The 8,782-nt window shown below is 38.4% G+C and overlaps 1 protein-coding gene and 1 pseudogene across 1 annotated transcript in view; one reads left to right on the top strand and one right to left on the bottom strand.

The window, feature by feature from the left end:
* The window catches only part of CACHD1 (cache domain containing 1), a 228,958-nt gene that overhangs the window by 72,557 nt on the left and 147,619 nt on the right, over window positions 1-8,782 (top strand). The gene's annotated exons all lie outside the window — the stretch shown is intronic.
* LOC102823827 overlaps window positions 8,013-8,782 on the bottom strand; it is a 7,611-nt pseudogene continuing 6,841 nt past the window's right edge.

Here is an 8,782-nt window from a genome sequence, read left to right as displayed (position 1 = left end):
ATATATTAAAGCTAGGGCTAATGAGAGAAGGACATAAAGGCATTCTATCATAGAGCATTCTGCACAATACACCCTAAGGGTTATGCTCTAATAACATCAGAGAGAACCTGCAAAGGGGCAGAAAAATTGATTTCTCAGAAGCTTTTTGACATTTTCCTACTCAAACCAATCAACTCTTAAACTTCTTACTCAGGAGTCTTAAAAGTTAATTATTTTGAACAAGGCCCTGCGTAGTGATTAGGCACTCTGTAAATGCTTGTTGAAGGAATGATCTGACAAATTAACATACTCTAATATGGAAAAAGAAAATAAACACGTTAAAGCTTAACCTAAGACAAACTAATTTTCAACAGTATCAATTAAAATAGCAAGTCCATGTTTTCATGTAATCTAATAGCGCCGCCCCGCCCCTTTGTGCTGCATGGGGCTAGGTTGGGAGGTGCAGGAGATTCTGGGCACACAAGCAGTATGCAGACACATAAACACACAATTAAACCCATGGACTGTATCTGGTTACAGATATGTATTTTAGTTGGCCCACAAGATGCCTTTAAGGATTTTAAATTTGTAAGTCTTTAAATTGGTAGCCAACATTTAAACTTGGGGTGACAACACATTTTTAAAATCCAAATTTCTGCCTTTTCTTGGGGGAAAACAAAACAGAACAACTTGCCACACTGGGTCCGCATTCCCCCTTAGCAACAGCCACTTTTAGTGAAGAGCAGGTCCCCTTTAGCTATCCAGGGCAGGCATTCGCCACGCCCCACAGTTCTCACTCTAGTCGCTGTGGTATCACACCCTCCTACTCGGCCAGATTTCATCACCTGACTGGCTTTTGTGAGTATGTGAGTTTGCCACTCCTGATCTGAATAGACAATAATAGAAAGTTCAGAAATTTAGAGTCAGAAATGTTTTGTGTATGAGCAGTCCCTGCTATGGCGATTTAAACATCTTTTCTCATTCTTTGACATTTTAAAGAGTGTAATTCTTTAATAGGTGTTGCTGAGAGAATCTATCCGTGAAATCTGGCTTTGTATGAAGATGGGTTTCTGGAGTGTGCTTCTGAAGCCACTATGTAGTTAGCAAGTCCCTCTGTCCAATCAGTGGTTCTATCTTCTGCATATCTCAATCCAGTCTCTAGTCCTTTCCCCAGCCCCATCTGTAAAATGTTATTTCTTACTAATTAATCTTTTCATTTAAGATCAAGGGAGCAAAGAAAAGGGTTAGGTAGGGAAGAAATACTTGGAAGATCAACTTGAATTTTCTTCTTCTTTCATTAACTCCAACTAGGGTTTCATGATACTATCTTTAGTTAGTGTTTGTGAGTTAGCTAATTGTGGTAGGAATGGACATTAAAACACATTAGGAAACTACTCCAGGAATATAGTTTTAGGCAGATGTTACTTAAAAGGCCTCACTGACTCAAAAAATAAATAAAGAGAGAGAGAGAGAATTCTTGGGATCATTTTCAAATTGGGTTCCTGCTATTTTACAGGGAGTAGGTGGAAGATTCACTGAGGTTCTTACAGCTACTGGGAAAACCAGCTGGCAGTCATGCATTTCCTTCAAATACAAATTTAATGCATGTCCAGTTGGGACCATTTTAGAACCACATGATTTTAGGAGTCCTGTCCTGTCACTCATCTCTTGGGGGTTTTATGTGGTAGATAAAGCAACTAACATATGTTGTCTGACAACACTTCTCATGAATAGTCCATGCTGTAACTCTCTTAGAGAAAGGACAGAAAGTAAGACTGGAAATTTTACCATTGAAATTAAAGTTTTGTTTGTTTTGAACTCTGCCAAACTGTCCTAGAATGCTCTCTTATGTTCTCTTAGACTATTTCTCTTATGTATTATGTATGTAATGAGTCACATGACAAGAAATTTTAACATCTGAGACGTTTTCTTACTATTAATTAATTGGTTGTATATCTTGTGGCATGGTTTGGAAGCTGTTCTCATTTCTGTATTGACATTTCAAGTTCTTTAAATATCACTGACTTCATAGGAGACAGAAATGGGTCAGTGACAAGAGCTGTGTGCATGTCTTAATTTTGATGATTAGCATGCTGACCTGTAATATTCATGGCTCTTCAGGAATTAAGCATAGATTGGATGATACAATTTCCAGTTTGGGGGAGCTGAACAGCTCAGGTCAGGCTTTTTGTTTTAAACAGAGTTCAAACATAAGTTTTTATTCATTTTTAAAGAAAGACAACCCGTTTGTTTTTTTTTCCATTTTAAATTAGCTCAGTCTCTACCATGGTAGACAAAAATACCTAAAGAAGTAAGCATAGTGTTCCTTTCAGTTTAAGTTCAAATATATAAAATATGGCAACTAGTTTTCATTCAGGATTTGGATGAAAAGGGAAAAAAAAGACTCTAAATTTTAAATTGAGCCTCTCATAAAATGGAGCACTAAGTGGGAGGTAAAAATATGAGTAAAATTTTCAGAGAAAAGTGATAAATTTGTTGTGGACATGCTGGTTTTGATTTTGAGTTGCATGTGGATTGGTGCCAGTTGAGAGGCGCCTCTGTTGTTAGTTGTTAGATGCTGACTAATAGTGACCCTATGCCCAATAGAATGAACCAGTACACGCTCCTGCTATATTGTGTCATCCTCATAATTGCTAAGCCCATTGTTGATGCTACTTGTGTCATCTACCCATTGAGGGTCTACTTTTTAATGACCCTCACTTTATAAGTGTGATGTCCTTTTCAAGGGACTGGTATCTCCTGATAAAATGTCCGAAGTAGATACATCCTCACTTTTAAGGAACATTCCAACTGCACTTTTCCAAGGCAGGTTTGTTTGTTCTTCTGGCAAATTCATGATACTGTTAATATTCCCCAACACCATCATTTAAATCCCTCAATTCTCCTACTACTAAAATTTGTTGTCCAACTTTCACATGCATATGAGGCGATTGAAAATACCATGACTTGGATCAGACGCACGTTAGTCTTCTAACGGCTGTCTTTGCTCTTGAACACTTTAAAGAGGTCTTGTGCAGCAGATTTGTCTGGTGTAATCGTTTGTTTGATTTTGTGGCTGCTGTTTCCATGAGTTGACTGTGGGTCAATGCCAAAAGCAGTCTTTAACAACTTCAAGCTTTGCTCTATTTGTAATGATATTTTTTATTGGTCTACTTGTGAGGATTTTTGTTTTCTTTACATTGAGGTATAATCTGTAGTGAAAGCTGTGGCCTTTGATCTTCATCAGTAAGTATTTTAAGTCCTCTTCACGTTCAGCAAGCAAGGTTGTATAATCTATATTTCACAGATTATTTGCTCAATGTACAGACTGAATATGTATGATGACAGGATACAACCCTATTGCACACCTTTCATGATTTTTAAACCATTTAGTATCCCCTTGTTCTATTATAACGACTGTCTCTGGATGTATGTACAGATTCCTCATGAGCACAATTAATACCCATTCTTTGCAATGTTATCCAAAGCTTGTCATGAACCACACAGTAAAGCACAACTACACATCTTTCTGGGGTTCTCTGCTTTCAGCTAATGTCAGCAATGATATCCTTCATTTCATGGTCTCTTCTGAATCAGCCTTGAATTTCTAGCAGTTCACTTTCAATGTACTGTTGCAACTGCTTTTTAAATCAGTTGGCCCAGATAGTGGCCTTCCAAATTTATTGGCATAGATAAATGAGCACCTCAGGTCTATATCAGGCTCTGAAAGATTTGTATTCCATCAGTTCCTAGAAGCTTGTTTCTCACCAATGCCATTAGTGCAACTTAAGACTTCTTTCTTCAGTATTATCAATTATTGATCATATACAACCTCTTGAAATAGTTAAACATTGACCATTTATACCATTTATTTTTGGTACAGTGGCTGTATTCCTTCCGTCTTTTTTTTTTTTTGCCCATAGAATCTTCCAATATTGCAAGTCAAGGCCTGAATACTTTTTATCGTCTTCCAGTAGGAGAAAATTTAAATGTGTTCCTCCCTTTTGATTTTCTAACATCAAATATTTACACATTTCATTATAATACTTGACTTTGTCTACTGGAGGTGCCCTTTGAACTTTTCTGTTCAGCTCTTTTACTTCCTCCTTTCTTCTATTCACTTTAGCATCTCTGTGCTCTGCAACTAGTTTCAGAGTTACTTTGTACGTACATTTTGGTCTTTTCTTTCTTCTGTCTTTTTGTGTATATACTTAATTTCATCTCAGAACTCTTCTGATCTCAGTCATTAGTGTCTAGTGAATCACATATGTTCTTGAGGTTGGATATTGTCCAGGTCATATTTTGCCTCTGGTGGGCTTATTTTAATTTTCTACAGCCCTCAGCCTGGACTTGCATATGAGCAATTGATGGTGTGTTCCATAGTTGGGCCCTAGCCTTGTTTTGGCTGCTGATATTGAGCTTCCTTATCGTCTCTTCCCACAGATGTACTCAGTTGGATTCTTGTGTGTTCATTTGGTGTGGTCTATGTGTATAGTCGTCGTTTATGCTATTTAAAAAAGGTCTTTGCAATGAAGAAATGATTGGTCTTTCAAAATTCTATCATGCGATCTCCAGCATCATTTCTATCACCAACACCATAGTTTCCAACTACTGATTCTTCCTGTCAATTTGATGGGTTAGCATATTAAACAACATGATTTTTATACAAAATGGCCAATTCCAGTCCATTTTAGCTCATTAATGCTGAGGATGTCATCTTTGTAGGTTCCATTTCATTTTTGACTACTTCCAATTTTTCTGGATTCGTACTTTGTGCATTCTGTGGGTTCTTCTCATTTATGATCAGCTCTACTTTGAGGAGACAGTTCTTCAGTTATATTTTGAATTGTTCCAAATTGTGGGGCTTATCTTCCAACACTGTATCTGGCAGCAGTCCACTGCTGTTCATAAGGTTTTCAGTGGCCGGACCTTCAGATGCAGTCCACATCTCCCTCTTCCGAGTCTTCATGTGGAAGCTCATCTGAAACCTGTCCACCATGGGTGGCCCTGCTGGTATTTCAAAGGCCAGTGCCATAGCTTTCAGAATCACAGCAACTCACAAGCTATCACGTTACTACAAACTGATAGATAAATAGATTAGCCTATATCAACATTTTATTTTTACTACAAAAATATTTCATGCTTATATTATTATATAGCATCTCAGAAGAGAGGATTAAATTAAAGTCTTTCATCTTGTGCTGGAATGTCCATTATATGTTCCATCTTTCCATGAACTTTTTGGAGCTCCATAGTATAATGTAAAACAGGTTATTGTTGTTATGTGCCGTGGAGTCGGTTCCGACTTCTAGCGACCCTGTACAGGGTTTCCAAGGTTGTAAATCTTTATGGGAGTAGAACGCCTCATCTTTCTTCCATGGAACAGCTGATAGTTTTGAACTGCTGACCGTGAGATTAGCGCCTGTTTTGTAACCACTACGCTACCCAGAGCTCCTTAATGTGGACTTTTATATAAAATCATATTTTTAGGCATAGCAACATACATTTGAGCAGCTCCTATTATTTTCCTTACCTGATTTTAAGGTGTTTGTTGCTAGAGGTTGCTCTGATACCAGCTGGGACTCATGATGCCCCATGAAAACAAGGAAACATTGCCTGATCCTTCACCCTTTTCACAATTCTTAGTATACTTGAGTCTGTTGTGGTAGCCCTTTTGTATCTTCCAACCTAAAGACTCATCTTCCAACATTGCACAGTGTGGTCTTTTGAGGTGAAAATAGATTGACAGACCTTTCTTCTGCATCTATCTAAAAACTCAGCTGAAATTATCCATCATGGATGAACATGCAGGTATTTGAAATAACACCAGTGGTATAGTTTCTAACATCATAGCAACATATATGTAAACAAATAACATGGCACAACATTATTAACATGGTACAATATTAATAGGTGGTGGGTTCTTTTGCTTTGTTTTTATTGATTTTATTTTTTAATTTTGTTTTTATAAGAGAAAAAAATGCTTAAACCTATATAAACGCTATACAAAACTTAAGATAACATTTGTAAAGAATGAGTATTCCAGAATGCTTCATTGTGCTCATGAGGAACCTGTGCATACATTAAGAGACGATTGTTAAGATCTTTGATCCACAATGAACACTCATGAAAGCAACAGCCAAGACATTAAGTGATGTATTGCATTAGGCAAATCTGCTGCATAAGACCTATTTAATGCATTCAAGAGCAAAATATCAGATTGAGGACTAACCTAACCTAAGAGCTATGGTATTTTGAATTTCCTCATATACATGTGAAAGTTGGATAATGAATAAGGAAGGCCATAGAAGAATTGATGTATTTATTTCTGGTACAGTGTTAGAAAAGAATATAGAAAGTACTATGGACTGCCAGAAACACAAACCAATCTGTCTTGGTAGGAATACAACCAGGATGTTTGTTAGAAGCCACGATGGTGAGACTTTGTCTCTTGTACTTGAGACATGTTATTAGGAGGGAACAGCCCATGGAGAAGGACATCATGCTTGGTAGAGTGGAAGGTAAGCAAAAAAGAGGAGGACCTCACCAACGATATTGATTGTGGCAGCAGCATGGGTGCAAGTGTAACAACAATTGTGAGGATGGCCCAGGATTGGGCAGTGTTTTGTCTGTTTTGCACAGGGTTGCTATGAGTTGGAACCAATTCAATGGCACTAACAACAATATAAACATTTTTGAAGTCATAGTGGATTTTAAGGTGTTTCTTGGTTAAGCACTGTGTTCTGATTGAAAGTTTGGTGGTTCAAACTCACCCTGAGGCTCTGAGAAAGAAAGACTTAGCAATCTGCTACTATAAAGACTGTTGTTGTTATTAAGCTCTATGGATTCGGTTCCTACTAATAACAACCCTATGCAAAATAGAAGAATGGTGCCCACTCGTGTGTTTCTGAGGCTTATAGATCTTTTTAGGAGGAGAAAGCCTCATCTTTCTCCTGCATGTTATTTTTAAGAGGTGGTGGTGGTTATGTGCCATGGAGTCGGTTCCAACTCATAGCGACCCTGTACAAGGTTTCTGAGGGTGTAAATCTTTAGGGGAGCAGAAAGCCTCCTCTTTCTTCCTCGGAACAGCTGGTAGTTTCGAACTGCTGAGCTTGCAGTTCGCAGTCCGATTCTTAACCACTACGCATCCAGAGCTCCTTATTCTTAAGAGAGTCAGGGCCAAATTGACAGATTGAGCAACATTTCAGATAGCATCATGAGGCTAACTTATGTTTTGAAAACTTAAATAGTTCAAACTTAAAACTCAAAGATAAAAAGAATTGTCGTTAAGTGCCTTTGAATCTGTTCTGATTCATAGAGACCCTGTGTCGATTTTCCTAGGAACAGCTGGTGGGTTTGAGCCTTATAGTTAGAAGTCCATTGCTTATTCTACAGTACCACACCAGAACTCCAATAAAAAGAATAGGCCAGGGAAAAATTCCTCAATATTCTTCTCTCTGATTACTGTAATTATTATTTTACTATTTGCTCTGCTTGAGACATGCCCAGGGGCTCTGAAATTGTTCAGTCTCAACTTTCTAAGCAGTTCATACTGTGATTTAGAAGTATAAATAAACAGCATACAGACCCCAGAGACACAACCACCCTTGGTGTTAAAATTTATTCCTCTCGCTTCTTCCAGATAATTAGTCTAGCTGTCTCTTTTGGCCAGTGTTGATCTGCCCCTTTTTGGGTGGGGAATGTATTGGCTTCAAATCTTTCTTCCTAGGGATCTTAGAACAGGGTGTTCCATGGTAGCTCCTCTGCCGCTGTCTAGTATGTGCCTTAAAGCAGGGTCCTTAGGGGAGCAGATAGTGGTTGTACTCTCACTACTGCCCTGGACTGAGTCTTCTAAGTAAGGGATCTTAGGTTGATGCATGCCTTTGATGAATGTTTTCCCCCTCTCAAGCTTTCTACTTGAGTGGTACTCATTTATATCCACTCCAGAGTCTAGACTTGTACCATTGCTCTGTGTTCTCTTGCCCTTTTCCCGGTCTATGAAAGAATGTCTCACTTGGACCACTAGCTTTCCATCAAGAGATACAAAGCAGGCTCTGATGCTCTGATGAAAATGGAAACAGTGCAGCTGCTTCATTTAGGGTTTCAGGAACTGAGACAGATTCTAATAAGCTAGTAGAATACCGGCTCCAATGTGACATTTGACATGGCAAACTCTTGCTGACCTTTAAGTGCTGTCTTCTCTTCCCTGGCATCTGGGGGCTGTGCATGAGTATGCATTGGCATTTTCATCAATATCTTTGTAAAGTTCCTCTTGTTTACTGGATCTATCGCTTGGCCACAGACTGTCTCTCCCTTTCTTTTCCAAGTAACTGATTTAGTAGTATATAAATGAACTCAAGCTTAACAATGATGGTGAGATGGCACAGAACTGGGCAGTATACAAGGTCACTTTGAGTTGGAACCTACTGGAAGGCCCCTAACGATAACAATGAATTGCTCAGAATTGGAGAAAGGATCAGATGTTTGAAGGATGACAATGAACTGACTGTAGATATAGATAAGTTATTAAGGAATGTGGGGTCCCCCATACACTTTTCACTGTCTGTGAGATACCTCATTTTCCTCTTGATCATCACCTAGAGATGGGGGTAAATTGTGAATATGTTTAGGTTGCTTAGATCCTATATTGGGCACCAAAGAGTATGGTTGATTTCATATGTAATTACTTGGATAGATTGACAGAAATGAGAAATCTTCATTATAGATTTAAAAATTGCCCCAAGTGGCCAGCCGATAAAAAGAGGCCAGACAGACACAAGAACACCCACACTTGCAGATGATA

Source organism: Chrysochloris asiatica, unplaced genomic scaffold, assembly GCF_000296735.1.
Source record: "Chrysochloris asiatica unplaced genomic scaffold, ChrAsi1.0 scaffold00048, whole genome shotgun sequence".
NCBI lineage: Eukaryota > Metazoa > Chordata > Mammalia > Afrosoricida > Chrysochloridae > Chrysochloris > Chrysochloris asiatica.
Note: the sequence above shows the minus strand (reverse complement) of the source record. Positions and strands in the feature narration are given on the sequence as shown.